The sequence below is a fragment of the Equus asinus genome, chromosome 15 (genome assembly GCF_041296235.1).
Source record: "Equus asinus isolate D_3611 breed Donkey chromosome 15, EquAss-T2T_v2, whole genome shotgun sequence".
Taxonomy (NCBI): domain Eukaryota; kingdom Metazoa; phylum Chordata; class Mammalia; order Perissodactyla; family Equidae; genus Equus; species Equus asinus.
Genome location: NC_091804.1, coordinates 9,974,816 through 9,990,447, shown reverse-complemented (window position 1 = coordinate 9,990,447; position 15,632 = coordinate 9,974,816). Strand labels below are relative to the sequence as shown.

Sequence of the window (15,632 nt, the reverse complement as noted above, 5' to 3'; positions counted from 1 at the left end):
CAGAAATGGTCAAGGACTCCTCCCCACTAACCTGGTCAGGATCAAATGATAGGCTGTCTTCAACAGTAGATTATTTGAACAAATCATAGTTAACACACTTCTCCAACAGATGTATTTTTTTTTAAAAGAATGGATTTTGAGGAGAAAAAACATGGGGCAGAGAGATATGGAATAGAAAATAAATACAACTGTAAGCTGTTTTGCTAATTGTTTTATAACTGCAGCAAATTAGTACAGAGTATGCCCTGTACAAAACAACACAATAAAGGTTCAAAGATTGAGGTGTTCCCTTAGGCAAGGTTGAAGATTTCTGTCTCTGGTATTTGGAATTTAGGCTGCAGTCCTTGTTTTTGGGTGGATTACTGGGTGTGTGGCACAGTCCATGCTTTTAACCAGATTTGAACAGAAGAATGGCCACTTGTCCCAGGTAGAAATGTTTGCTTTCATGTGTCTTATATCTACCAAAATTCCTCCCCATGATTCAGTGCCAGGTGGGGTTGTACTGATTGTCAGACTCCTTCTTAATATGGGGCAGAATGTCCTTCTTTATGCTATATTTCTCAAACACCTGAGTAGCACACCCTACCAAGTCCTGTTGCATCTCCTCTGCCATGTTGGCATTTTTTATCACAGCCTTTCTGCCTTTCCATTGCACATGGTTACCATGGAGCCAAGGCTGGCCTACTGCAAAGGTCTCCTAGAGGAGGGGCTGGCAAGGCTCAGACCCTCTGGCGGGTAACCGTTGCTACCAAAGCCATAGGGCATCTTGTCATTCTTCTTTTTTAACACCATACTACATTTGTGATATAGCTAACAGATACTACTCTGAGAACAAGCAGATTATTGGTTATTTTCAGTCTTGTATCTGTCCTTAAACCAAGGAATAATGCCTAGTCTCCTATTGACTCACTACTTTCTGTCTCATGTATTAAAACACAAATCAAACATTCTTCACCTCTCAGATTTCTGAAAACAGTCTCAGAATCACTAAATATGACCATATAAAATGATGGCTCTAGTGTATGGATTGACACCAGGGTAATTTTGTTTAATGTGCTTATTCTTGTTTGACATCCCTCTGTATAAGCTTCCTTTGAATGCCATTCAGCTTAGTTTCGACATATTAAAGACATACAATACCAGGCACTGAGGTACAAAAGATCAATAATACCAGTTCCTGTGCTTGAGGAATTCCATGATTGAGTCATATCTTCGAGCTAAGGTGTGGCTTTCCTGGGCATCCTGGGGCAAGTGAGTCTTTGTGGGACAAAGACTTTAGACATGGAAAGTCAATCCACAGGACTTAGTACAGAATCTGTATGAGCTGAGATACTGAGAGCCTGACACACATTCAGGTCCTTGCATGCAGCCCACAGGGCACATCTAGTAAAAAATCATCCAACAGAATAGAAATACCAGACTGAAATGGTGGTGCCACCTCATGAAAGTCACAAAGTCACACGAGCTGTTTGTGGATAAATGTTGGTATTTCTCTATATTTAGAAAGATTAATGATTTATATTAAAAATGTAAAAGCAAGGAAAGCAATACAAAAATAAGTAAGAAGAGCTTACATTTGTTTTGGCACTTTTAGGATTTTACAAGCCCTTATATTTAAATTATATTTTATACATATTGTGTGTGTGTTTGTTCTCCATTTTTCTATCCCTGAGAGATGTTTTTCTTTCTCATCAATTTGGTTCATCCATTTCAGAGTCGTTAACAATCCACAGATGTGCTTTTGTAGAGAGAGAATGAAAAGAGAGCTCATTACATACTGTTTGGGTCATTTTCCCCCTCCATATTTAATAATTCCATGACAGTTTGACAGCAAAGACTAGTTCCTATCTGTCCTCTGTGACAGCTGGTTTATCATTGTCAGGGTACCAAAGCCAGTCATCCAGCCACCAGTGATAATATCTTCAGGCATCAGCAATTTGTTTGGAAAATGCTATTGTCTGGGTTACAGACAAACTTGGTAATTTTGGACTGGTCTTTGCTCCTTTTATGCTTGCTAAATTAATCTTTTCATAAATACTTGTATTTGAATTGATTGTACTTGTAGTCTGTATTCTGTGACTCATCATAATTGGTGGAATGATAAGCCTCAGAGATTTAGTTTATTCTTTACTGCTTGGATGTTTCAAATGATTTCTTTTGACTTAGAATATCTCATCATTTTTTTCAAAAGTAATCCCAAGAGTGGGAAGCATATTGACCAATATTTCATTTAAGGCTATGACTAAGGAAATGACTTAGGAAGTAGACAAAGGACTGTTTGTATACTGGGAGCTTTTGGGACCTTCTCTTTTACAATATCAGATGTTTTTTGGATTCATAATCAATTTTGGAATCCAATAGATTTTTAGAAGCTTGTCAACACATGGGACGTTTCTATTCATGTTGTCATCATTCTACCAGAGGGTCAGCTTCATACGGGAGACGTTTATGCATCTCAGTCACGCTCCTAGTGTTAATATCTAGATATCTAGCATAGTGTCTCCTAAATATGTGCTGAACTAATATGAATGAATGAATGATCAAATGAATAGTTTCAGAACTTTTTGCCTGGTAAATAGTTTTTTGTGTGTTGCTTCTACTTCTACTTCTTTCCCTCCTGCAATCCATTCTGCCCAGTGCTGGTAGATTAATATTCCTAAATCCAGAGTCCTTATAATTACCTACAAGGCTCTAGATGATGTGACCCTCCGTACCTTTCTGACATCATCTCCTTCTGTTCTCTCCCTCGCTGGCACAGGCTGCTGTGCTGATCTTTAATGGCTTTGCATTGGCATTCCCTCTGTGTGGAATTCTATTCTAGATACCTACATGTTTGCTCCCTCACCTACTTCAAACCCTTATTCAAATGTAACCTCAAGTGTCACCCTAACCAATCTATTTATAATTGCTTCTCTGCTTTATTTATAATTGCTTATCTATAGCATTTAACCTTCAAACACACTGTATCATTTACTTATTTTATTTATTGTCTGTCTCCCCCAGCAACATGAGGTCAGAGATTTTTTTCTACATCCTTTTCATTTATTATTGTATACATACAGCTTAGAAAAATGTTTGACAGCTAACAGAAATTCAAACAATATCTGTTGAATGAACGAATGAAATCTAACTCCACTCCTCTCAAAATCCTTCAATGGGTTTTTCCTCGGACTTATTAGCCTGATTATTTTTGACCTTCCATGACTTACCGCCATATCTTGAACTACTTACAACCCTTTATATGATCTGAATTGCTCACAGTGGTATATCTGTGGATGGAGTTTGTGGTCGAGGCTATCTAGAAAGCTCTTTCCTTGATCCTTTCCAGCTGTCTTCCAGACTCATCTCAAGTATCGCTTCTACCATAAAACAAGTCTTCCCTTATCAGCTTAGCTAAAAATGCCTTCTTTTACTTCAAAATCCAAAACACCTCATGTTACACGCTAAGGGCATTTTTCAGATGCTACTTTTTATTGTTATATGTACAAACTTTCCTTTCTAGCTTTCCAACAGTCCCTTGTATAGAATGTGTGCTAGAGAAATATCTATCAAATGAACTAATTGTTAAAGATGGCAGAGTGGTTGATAACTGGTGGTTAACATTCCTAAGAAACAATGAAATTAATGTCATTTATCTATTGTGTTTTTTAAATCACATTTTAAAATAGAACTAATTCCAAAATGTCTTAGCTAAGAAATTTACTCTTAATGGAGCTTCTCCTAAAGGTGAAGAAATAAAAATAAAGAAACCATATCAGCTTTATTTAATGTTTTCAGCATAGCTCGCATGTCTGTTCTATTTCTTGAGAATGCTCCACTTTTAAGGCTAAATAATCATCAAACATAAATGGAAAAAATATTGAATCTGTATATATAAATTGATGGAATCTGTTTCTTTTATTCCTTCTCTTTAATGTTTGGAAGACATCAAAGGGTAATATTAGCATCCAAATCACAGTTTTTCATTAATCATTTGAAAGGAAACTCTAGAGTGAGAGACCATAGCATAATATGTTTGAATATCATACAGTAGTATGAATCAGAATCCTTATTCTATTCCCAGGTGCAATAATAATCAAATGATAGTAGTTTAAAAGGTACTGTTGATAATAATTAGTACTTCTCTTGTGCCCTTCATCAAGAAATCATGGTACTTTGAAACATTAGCTCATCAGTCCTTTTTGAAATCTCTATGAAGAAGTAACATGCCAATTAATGATATTTTTCTTCCAACACAAAGAGAAATTCAGGTACAGAGAGGTTAAATTTGTTGCTCCCAATAACAAACTAAGCCCGTTTTAGGGGCATGGCAGTCACCAAGTGCCCCTGAGCTAGGGAGACAGTCTATGGCAGTTGTTGGGCAGGCCTGCTGCCAGATTTGTACACAACATTTTATTGAACACAGCCACACCCATTTGTTTAGATATTGTCTATGGCTGATGTCGCATTTCATGTGACAGGGTTGAGCTTGCGACAGGGACTGTATGATTACAAAGCCTAAAACATGTACTGTCTGGCCCTTTACAGAGAAAGGGTGCCAACTCCGCTGAAGGGAAATCCCCACTTTTTATAAAGGAGGAAACTAAGATTCAGAGAGGTTAAATATTTCTTGAATTTTATTGAATGTATGTGACTTACTCAAATTATTGTTGACAAAAGTGAGACTGAAATACCTGCTGTCTATTTCTTGAGACAGTCCTTGCTTCTGCTGCCTCAATAGAACGTCACCTTGGGAAGATGATCTGAAGCTCTTTAAACTTTTTAAATTGTAAGGCCACCTTCAAAAAAAATGCCTGGAAAAAATGGTCATTTTTCTCAATAGGGCTAGAACTGGAAAGTGAATAAGTCAAGTCTCGGAAGAGAGAGTTAATTCAAACCACCAGAGTATTAGGCAATAAATCTTTATTCCTTGCTTCCTCGAGTGTTGTCAGCTAATGTGCTGAAAGGGAGCCTGTAGTCCTGAGGAAATTCACTTTCTAGAGTTGCTAATTCATAAGATGGTTCTGAGTTAGTCCTCTGCAAAGCATGACCTGATTTCAGCCATCATGGGCTCTACCAGCAGGTGTCTGATTGTGAAGCCAGTGGAGTGGGCATGCTGCTAAGAGTATGACTCTGCCTGTCTTTGATGGAGACCTGAGGGCTCTCATGAGCCCCTTCCGTAACTAAATGACTTATATTACATAAAGAGAAAAATGGCTTTTGAAGAACATAAAATCATCTTCCTTCCTGAAGAGAGAGATGGGATTGTTTCTCCTAAAATCAACCCTGATTGGCTCATTTTCTTTAAGGGCTTTAGGAATTTAATTTCTATTTGAATTTATTTCTTCATAATTGCCACCCCTTTCTTTTATACAAAGCAGTTTCATACACTTTATCTCCTTAGTCATCCTCATGATGAATGTGGAAGTAACAGGGGTGGAAAGATTGGAAAACCCAGAGCAGAGGTTCTCAAAATGTTCTCCCTGGAACAGAAGCAGCAGCATCACCTGGGAATTTGTTAGAGATGCAAATTCTTGTGCCCCACCCCAGACCTACGGAACCAGAAACTCCATATTTAACAAGCTCTCCAGGTGACTCTGATGCACAGTCAAGTGTGAGGACCATCCACCCAGACAGTGGTAGAATCCTGAGATCACTTGCCTTTTGATTCCTTGCCCTACCCCCTTTTGCTATGCAACACAGGCATCTTTTTTGGGTCACAGATTAGGGCTTTCTTCGAAGAGAACTCAGACGTGTCCTTCTTTTCCTTGTGGCATTTTCACAGTTAATGATATCTGTATTTATTTGTTTGCTTGTTTAATGCCTGTCTTCTCAAACAGAATGACAGTTTAAAGAGAGCAGACATCATATCGGACTCATTTACCCCTGGTATTCTTAGCCTCTGATATAGAGTACCCAGCACAGAGTTGGTGGCTTTTGATATGTATTTCCTGGAGGAATTAATTAATGCATTGTGTTTGTCATAGTCATAGCTGCCACTGCAGGAAACCAACCAAGAAGACACTCAAGATAGGAATATGTGATTCCAGAAATCTGCAGAGCTAGTACTGCTGCCACTTGCAACGTCTCTGTTATCCTATCACCAAATATGCTCCCTCTTCAAAGACTAGCAGTGTAAGGAAGCACAGGGGGCAAAACTTGCTTAACTTGTCCACATGGCACACATATAACCTACCCTTGGATTATTTTTTTCGTTTTCTCTCTCTTTTCTTTAACCCGTTGTGATAATGTAGATTCGATCCTCAAGTGACTTTGTGATGAAATAAATAGACAATTCTAATTGTAAATACTATCTTTTAAAAATATCTACATTTTGGAAGCAATGAGTGTTTACACTGTTGTATTCTGGATGAATGTAGAATAAATGCCTGTGCTTGGTTTGCATTATTTGACATCTTAGCAGGCTGTCAGACGACACTGTCTGTACCTTCTTGTTCCTATGTGATCAATAGGAAATAACGGTGTAAATCAATTCTAGGTAATAATGTAAATGAGCTCTCGAAGGCAATTCCTGCTGTGAAATAAGTAGTTAGCTGTGACACTGGCATTAACCGCAGTGGGGGTAATCAGCCTTTGGATGTGTTTAATCAGAGTTATCAGCTAAGATTAAAACGAGAGCCACTGTTGTGCAGGGATAATCATTTTCAGGACTTAAAAGATGAATATTTGAAGGTGTTCTCATAAATTAAAACCATCGGAATTGCTTTGAGTAATTTAGGATGCTTTGAGGTCAGCCACAAGCAAACAAGAAAGGTTAATCTCAGAGCCACGATAGTTAATGTGCAGGAATTGCAGAATACATTTATTGAAATAAGTAGTGAATGCTGAGTTACATGAAGGTTTTCTCACAGTGCTAAAATGTTCCTTGAGCTATTACCGACATATATGATTTGATTAAAAAGTGGACAACATAGAACAATTTATAATTTTATTAATTATACTTGCAATTAATCACTAATCCAAAAGATTAAATATTAGACCACTTTGTGGCTTGATTAGAGGTGTTTCCAGCTGAAAATATTGATAGAACCAAGCTCTGCACTGTAGAATAAAAGATTGATTCTGGGTCAAGAACACTAACCCTGAAGGTGGGAGGTCTAAGGAGAAGTCCTGAATCTAGGATATTCTAATTGTTTGGTAAAATCCTTTAACCTCTGAGCCTGTGTTTCCTTATCCGTGATTATCTGGGGGTGATAATATCTACCTCAGGCAAGTTTGTTAAGGAATATACACAGAACCACTTTTTAATAGTGTAAGACATCATACAGATATATGGCTCTATTATTACTCGCAAAATACTTAGCATAACTCATTTACTTATTCAACCAACGTTTATTAGTGCTTACTCTGAGCTACAGTGCTCTTCTGGAATGTAGAAGACTATAGTAAAGAAGACAGCCAAGGTTCCCGTCCTCTTAGATCTTACGTTCTAGCAGAGAGAGGCAGACAATAAACACATTCACGTAAAAGCAAAGAACCTCAATGTTAAGAGCTATGAGGAAAATAAAGCACGACAATAGAATGGAGAGTGAGAGGAGGGGGCTGCTTTTCCTATGGCGGTCAGGAAAGGCCTCCCTGAGGAGATGATATTTGAGCTGAGAGCCATACTGCTATCTGGGAGAAATTTATTGCAGACCGAGTGAAAGTGCTTTACCATTGGGTTAAAAAAAGTCACCTTGCCTGATGTGTAAAATGTGCTAGTCCATGAATTTTTCGATTTTTCTTCCTTCCTACAAGTATTCTATTTCAGTTCTGACATGTGTAATTTTAATTTTAGTCTAATTTTTAGAGGTAATAAAGATAATGCTGCTGCTGCTGGAATCCACAAGAATTTTAATGGTCACCTAATCTGACCTCCTAATTTTACAGTTAAGGACACTGAGTCCCAGAAAGATTATTTCATTTTTCCCAGGGTCTTGTGGGACAGAGCCAAGACTAGAGCCTGAGTGTCTTGACTCACAGTGTAGTGCCCTTTCTGCTAAAAAGTACTGTCTCTTCTAGTCTCTCTGATAATACTCTCTAAAAGGAGTTTTTTTGAGAATTTGATCAACTATGAAGTGAGACGATGTACATGAACATACCTTTGAAAAACTGATTTCTTATTTCATACGGCACCTTATTATTAGTAATACTTTTAGTGGAGTTACATATAAATTCATTATGATGTCATGAACTCTACAGTAAAAGTCTATGACAATAATCCACTTGAATATATACAGCAGTGACTGATGTCTGAGAAAATGTGGAAGTCACAGATAGGAATTGAGAAAAATTCTATACCATCATCAAGACTCGGACATTTGTTCCTGCTTCCTTCCAGTATCTTGTCCTCAGAGAAAAGGGAAACTCTTCAAAAGTCATTCTGGGAAACTTCAGATGGTAACTTTATTGGTTTTAAGATATGTTCACAAATTCTTTGTTATTTCTCCCCTCGAGAGGTAGAGTTTAATTCCCCTCCCCTTGCATGTGGCCTGAACTTAATGACTCCCTTCTAGTGAAAAGAATATGTCAGAGTAATGGGAATTACTCAGATTAGGTTACAAAAAGACTGTGGCTTCCATCTTCGGTGCCCTCTTTGCTTTCCCTTTCTCAAATCGCTCTGTATTAGTTTTCTAGGACTGCTGTAACAAATTACCATGAACTTGATGGCTTAAAACAGCAATTTATTCTCTCACAGTTATGGAGGCCAGAGGACTGAAATCAAGGCATCGGCAGGGCCCCACTCCTTATGAAGACTCCAGGGGAAAATCTGTCTTTGTCTCTTCCAGCTTCTTGTAGCTCCAAGGGTTCCTTGGCTTATGGCGACCTACTGCCAATCTTTGCTTCCATCTTCACACAGTCATCTTTTCTGGGTCTTTCTGTGTCTTTTTCCCTTTTCTTCTCTTATAAGGATATTTGTCATTGAACTTGGGACCCAGCCTAATCCAGCATGATCTCAAGGTCTTGAGATCCTTGTACATCTGCAAAGACCCTTTTTCCAAATTAATTCACATTCACAGGTTCCAGGGCTCAGGACATGGACCTATCTTTTTGGGGTCACCATTCAGCATGGTACACACTCTCTCTGGGTAAAGTCAGCTTCCATGTCATGAAGCAGCCCTGAAAAGATGAAAACTAACCAGCATGTTATAAGGGAACTCAGACAGCCTCTGAAGAGGCCCCTATGGCAAGGAACTGAGGCCTGCCTGCAACAATGTGAGTGAACTTGGCATCAGATCTTTTGTGACCTGCCAAAAGTCATAAAAGTGAGCTTGGGAGCACGTCCTCCAGCCCTAGTCAAGCTATCAGCTATCTGTAGCCCTGGCTGACAGCTTGACTACAGCATCATGAAAGACTCTCAGTCAGAACCATCCAGTTAAGCTATCTTGAATTCCTGACTTGCAGAAACCATGAGATAATAAATGTTTGTTATTTTAAGTTTGGAATATTTGTTATGCAACAAAATAGGTAACTAATTACAGCAACTATGGCCATGAAGTTTATTAAGCAACGTAAGATGCCACTGGCAGAGTGGTTGATGTCTATCACATTTTCTCAGCACATGAACTGCCAGGCTGAGGGACAAGCCTAAATGCAAAGTGAAAGCAAAATAGAATTGGGGGTAATGTTACATTTAATCAATGACCTTAAAATCAAGAAATGCAACCATATCCCTTCACTACACCTCTGTCATAGACAGCATACTATATTGGAAAAACTGCTACGTATGGAAACTTCTGTCATTTTATATATTAATAAGAAAAAAGATTAGTTGATTAGGGTCAAAGAGAACCCAAAGTCCAGCTTAGTAAAGAAGCATTAGTAGGAAAATAACACAAATCAAAATACACAATTGAGTATTAGTATTTACCTGATATTCCTTAAGTGTTTTTTAGTCTTTGCACTTCCTACTCACATGCTTTTTACTGATAGGAAACGCCATTTTCATTTTGAGAGGAAAAATTAATTCAGCCTGTCTCCTGTGTTGATGCTACAAGCTAAGTAAAGCAGAGGTAACTTCCTATTTACATTTGTAGCGGTGCCCTGCTAAATCTGTTTGCTGTACTAGGTGGTGTGTTTCCCATTAGCTCCTTCATTTTTCAGAACCACCTAGAGTTTGTTCCATTTCTAATCACAAGCTATTTGTGAAATCCCTGTAATTTCCTAAGGCCTTCTGAAGCTTTCCTCTTCCTACCTGTGACATTTTGAGGAAAGATTTATTCCCCCTCTGTGTTTATTCTGCTTAGTGAAGATCATCAGAGATAACCTTAACCTTAACATCAGAAAGAGTATTTTTGCAGATTCTCTTTCAAATTGTGTCTGTATTGTATTTAGAGTCCAGTTACCCCTTGGAAGGTGTGGAAGGCAAAGCGCTGTCCATTTACGGACACTCAGTTTTTGCTTTCTTATGTCATGGCACCTGATGCCAAACTCTTGTCTTTCCTTTCATGGCCAGGTGATTTTGTTCCTGTTTTAATGTTACTCCTGTGCTTAGGTATGTCATATACATATCTACATATCTACATACACACATATGACATACGTATGACATATGACATATCATCTATATAAAGTATACATTAGGTATGTCATATACACACACATATATATGTATGTATACATCTCCCTTTTCATGTCCTCCATTAGAAATATATTCTCATTATGCTGAGCACAGATTTCCTTCTGTGTTACAATATGTTTTATGAGTATGGAATTCAGGGATTTTTTTCCAGTTTGTGGAGTTATTTGGGAAAGCATTCTGGGAGAGTTTGGGTTTGGGGATGGCTTGGTGGAACTAGGATGAGGGCCCTAGGGATCAGGAAATCTGCTAGAGGCATGCTGGAGCACAGGCAGAGGAAAGCTAACTACTGTGCTGGGCAGGCTGGCAGGACTGGGCCTTCCTCCTCCATGTGCCCAGGACATGTCCAACCTAATGTTTTAAAATTAAGAAAAAGTATCTTGGTTATCTTCCTCTTAGTAATATCGACTGCCTGAGTAGTTGGGTGGATAGGAAGAATATACAAGATTAAGAAAGCTCACATCAAAGTGTGCCCCTCAAGAATGGTCAGGGCTCCGTATGTAGAATATTACATAATTATGAGATTGAACCATATAGCTATACACATAGAGGGAGGTGAAATTTAGAAAAATATACATCAAAAAAGTTAATATTTGGGGCTGGCCTGCTGGCATAGTGGTCAAGTTTGCATGCTCTGCTTCAGCGGCCCAGGTTTCACACGTTCGGATCCCAGGTACAGACCTACCACTGCTCATCAAGCCATGCTGTGGTGGCATCCCACATGAAATAGAGGAAGATTGGCACAGGTGTTAGCTCAGCAACACCTTCTTCAAGCAAAAAGAGGAAGATTACCAACAGATGTTAGCTCAGAGCCAATCTTCTTCACACACACATGCAAAAAAAGTTAATATTTTAAACATTTCCTATATTCTCTGTTGTCTGCAATAGCAGTGTTTCTTCATATACTGTACCAAATTAACTGGTTGTCATGGGCACCAAACCTGTTACCTTAAACACATTAATATCACACACCAAGCAACATCCTATTGTTTATGCCTATTTGGAGATTAACCATCACATGGCCTTTTTTCCCCTCTTATTTTCCTTTTTGTCTTACTACTCCATTCAGAAATGATGGGATCAATATTTTAAAACCTGTATGTGAGATGTTTCTACTTATTGTTCATCGTGGTATACTAGCAACTTTTTATTCATCACTGTCCTTGAGGACATGCATTTGGGGACAATGGAGCTTTTGGTAAGAGTCTCACAAGTACAACATTTTAAAGCCAGAAAAAATAATCTAGAAATCACTCCTATAGTAAGCAAGGCCAGTTTGTCCCATTAAGAACTAGGCAAGTATTTTTATCCGTTGTTTAAGACTGTCTACTTTGCATCTAATAATCTGTCTGGTACATAGTAGGTAGTGATAAGTGTCTCATTCATTCGTCGAACACTCATTGGTTCCTAAATTATGTGCCAGGGGCTTTGCTTATCTTTTGGGAAAGAATGATGTGCAAAATAGACAGAGACCTCACCTTCATGGAATTGAGTTGAGTTGAGCTGAAATGAATCAAGTGACTTGCTGTAGATCATATTAAGTGATAAAACCTTGCCAAGAATCCAGATTTTCAGATTCTCAGTCTATGGTCTTTTCTTCTTTTTCACGGAGATTTTATTTGGGGGATCTTATAATGAAAAGGTCTGGTGGTATTGGCCTTCTTACCTCATGTTTCCTTGGGATTTTCCTATGCAGTGACCAGTGGAAATGGTCAGTGGATTCTGACACATTTGTACCCTGGGATGGGGAGGAGGGACATGGTACACCTCTCTCTGATTAGATAATAAATGATTCAGAAAACCTTATTCTAACTTGGCATAAAGGGCATGGGGCTTTCTTGACTGGGGTCTGGTAAACAGCTGCCTGACATTTTCTAATCATTCATTTTCTAATGACACATAGAGCGCGTTTCTATAATCCCTATGAAAGAGTTTTATGTTTCACATTATTTAAGAATAAGGCAGACAGTGATTTGTAAACATTTTTTCAATAATTAATCATGATTTGATATTCGTATGCTTTAGGAAGAAAAACTTTTGAATCTCTAGTCCTTAAATCAGAATGTCAAACATGTGTTGTTATACAATATGGAAGCCAATTAAACACAGACTAATTCATTATATATGGTTTTATTCTGTTTATTTTCCTTAGCAGCACCTTTTAAAAATGAGATTGACATATATCTGCCAAAGCATCTGTACCAAGTTATATTCCCAGACATAGAACATATGGGTGGAGTTCTGGTGGAATGCTTGCTTTATTGTCTGGTATTATGGCTTCTCTGTTCTTTTGTTTCCTTTTGCTCCTTTTTTTTCCGTGCTTTATAACTGCCTCTCAAATTTTTCTTAAGCTATTTGATTGATTGACTTGTGGCATAATCTGTTTAAAGATAGCATTTAAAACTTCCTGAAGTCGATCAGTCGGCTAGAAATATTTAAATGGGTGTCCTTTCTGTCTCAAACTTTCTTTCCATTGATATCCACATCCCATAAAATGGTTAAGAATGTGGACTTTGAAGCCCAACTTTCTGGGCTCACATTCAAGTTCTGGATTTGGGTAAGTTGTGAAACCTGTTTGTGCCTCTGCGTTGCCAGCTGTAAATTGGGATAAGATTCTCCCCCTCACAGGTGTAGAGAGCTATGAGTTACAGTCTGTAGTACTCAGAGCACTGCCTGCCTCCTAGTAAATGCTCTGTAAGATGAGCTGTTTTTCAGTGAGGTCCTCTTGACCATCTTATCTAAAATGTCCCCCAATCACTCTCTATCTCTTGCCCTGCTTTAGTTGACATCACAGCCCTTATCATTATCTGAGATTATTTTATATATCTATGGGTTTATTTGTTGAGTGTTAGTCTCTTCCACTGGAATGTAATCTTCATGAAAGCAGGGACTTTGTTCCTTGCTGTATCTCCAGATCCTAGGAAGTTATTCAAAACCATTTGTAAATGAACAAATGTAAGTGCACAGGAAACTTGGTTGAATTATGTATAATTATTAACAGAGCTACTGGAAGAACTGGCCTACCAGTACATTTAGTTTCACGCTCTGTTCGTTTGGCTCTTCTAGTAACTTGGCTAATAGTTACAAATAAGCCAGAAAAATAGCATCGATGTATGGGAAGGTCAAGACCACGCCTGACATTTGGTACATCCACCAAGAATATGTTAGGTGTGCTGCACATCTTTTTTCTATTTTTAAAAACTCTGTAGTTCAAGTAGTTGTGTCAGGATGAAATACAGCAGAAAGGAAGAGGTTTAAATAACTTTAATGACCTGAGACCCATGCCTTGACTTGCCTAGCTAAAAGCCAGTTGTTTGATAGTGAGGTCCTTTCGTATTGATCTAGAGTCTGTATTCAAAGATGATTTCCAAGCTCTAATTTTTGTTAAACCTCATTAAAATAAAGTGATAATTTTATGGTTTTGAAATGTGTTGTGACTGACTTTCTGATGGAGACTGCTAGCCCCAGTTCTTACAACTTACATGTAAAGATGTTGAAAGGGGAAATATTGATGTGTGTTTCCTCTCTGTTCAAACTGTTCAGATTTTATGGGAAATAATAAAGCTTTACAACTTGTTCTTCACAAATAGGATGCTAGGGACTTGCAGCAACACGAGAAATCTATTTATTATTTTGTATCAGGGTAATCTAGGCCATCTCCCCCCTTCTAGACCCCCAGAGCTAATTGTTACTTGGAGTACAAAAAGAAATAGCATGATAGTCAGTGGTTAGAGAATATTAATTTGACATAAATAGAATTTCCTTTTATTACAGGGAAGGTAATTATATGACCACTGGGTGATACAGGAGCATTCACTGTTAACCCCAATTTTACCAGATTGGGTGAGGCACAACCTACCCCATCAGGCCCTTAAGACTTCTGACATAAAGGTTTAAAAATACAGTTACAGTTTGTTGCTTAGTAATCATTCCTACTTCCAGCACTTATAGTTGCAGCCCTGGTCCTGAGATTACTGCATCAGGTAGGGAAAAATAAAAGTTGAAGTGATGTGGGGAAGAAAGAAAATTATAGTTGTCATAGTAGTGTCCTCCCCACATCGGCAAGAATTGCGTAATCATTCGGCCATCCTCCCCTACCTCCCCTTCCCCAGATCCACCAGAAAAACAGAGGAATATCTAGTGGGGACATTCCTTTAGTCCCACTCATATTGACTGGGGGCACACACTTATGAAGGCATTTAAGCCAACCCTTCATGTCTTTATATGCCCCTATTTTAGAAAACCAATGTTTCAATTGTCCATTCAAACTCTACTAAACTATTACTCTGAGGAAGATGCCTCTCTGCCCATTGTTGGACATTATAGTCTGTAAAGTGTGTTCTTAGGTCTGAAGAAATGTGATTCAGTGGTCTAAATTGGTATACTATCCTCTGTTCCAGTTCTTCTTTAGTACTCTGAGCATTTGCACCTACCATGAGGTAAGCTAAACTCAGTCCAGAGTCAGTGTCTGTTTCTGTCAAGATCTGTTTGTAGCCCCTGGGGCGACCTGCTTCAGCGTTACTTGCCATCTGTGTTCAAGGCCTTTCCCCGGGGGAATCTGCCATATAGCCGTCTACAGTCTCTGCCTCTTTTGTTGGCAGACAGAACAATTCTTATTGTCATTTTGCGCCTCAGAGGGTGGAAGTGGACAATGTCTAAAGTCAGCCCATCTCTGTATTGCTGCAGTACCCCCATACCCACTCATTTCATGGAGCCAGGTGGCCACCTTAAGCAAGTACATAGGGATATCTGCTTGTCAATTCCAATTACCTTCTGAACCTTGCAGGGAGTGGTTCTTCTGATGGGCATTGATATGTGCTACTTTAATGCACTCTTCAAATTCCCGTAGTGATTTCCATAGGGCCATGCCCCATTTGGGCATCCATATAATAGGCCGGGTTTCCATTGCCCTCCTGCTTGACCACATGGCCAGGCCATTGGCTATTGCCCATGAGTTGGTAAAAACCCGAAACATAGGGGTTTTCATCATAAAACAGCCTGCCAAGCTGATTTGTTTTTACCTTGTTTATCAGAGTGGGGGCCTTGCAAACAGGATATTGTCTGTTTACCTTGA

The 15,632-nt window shown here is 38.6% G+C and overlaps 1 protein-coding gene and 1 pseudogene across 6 annotated transcripts in view; one reads left to right on the top strand and one right to left on the bottom strand.

Annotated features, from left to right (window-relative positions):
* Nucleotides 1–15,632, top strand: part of MACROD2 (mono-ADP ribosylhydrolase 2) — a 1,879,180-nt gene that overhangs the window by 613,800 nt on the left and 1,249,748 nt on the right. The gene's annotated exons all lie outside the window — the stretch shown is intronic.
* Nucleotides 290–2,725, bottom strand: LOC106842150 (dynein light chain 1, cytoplasmic-like; annotated as a pseudogene).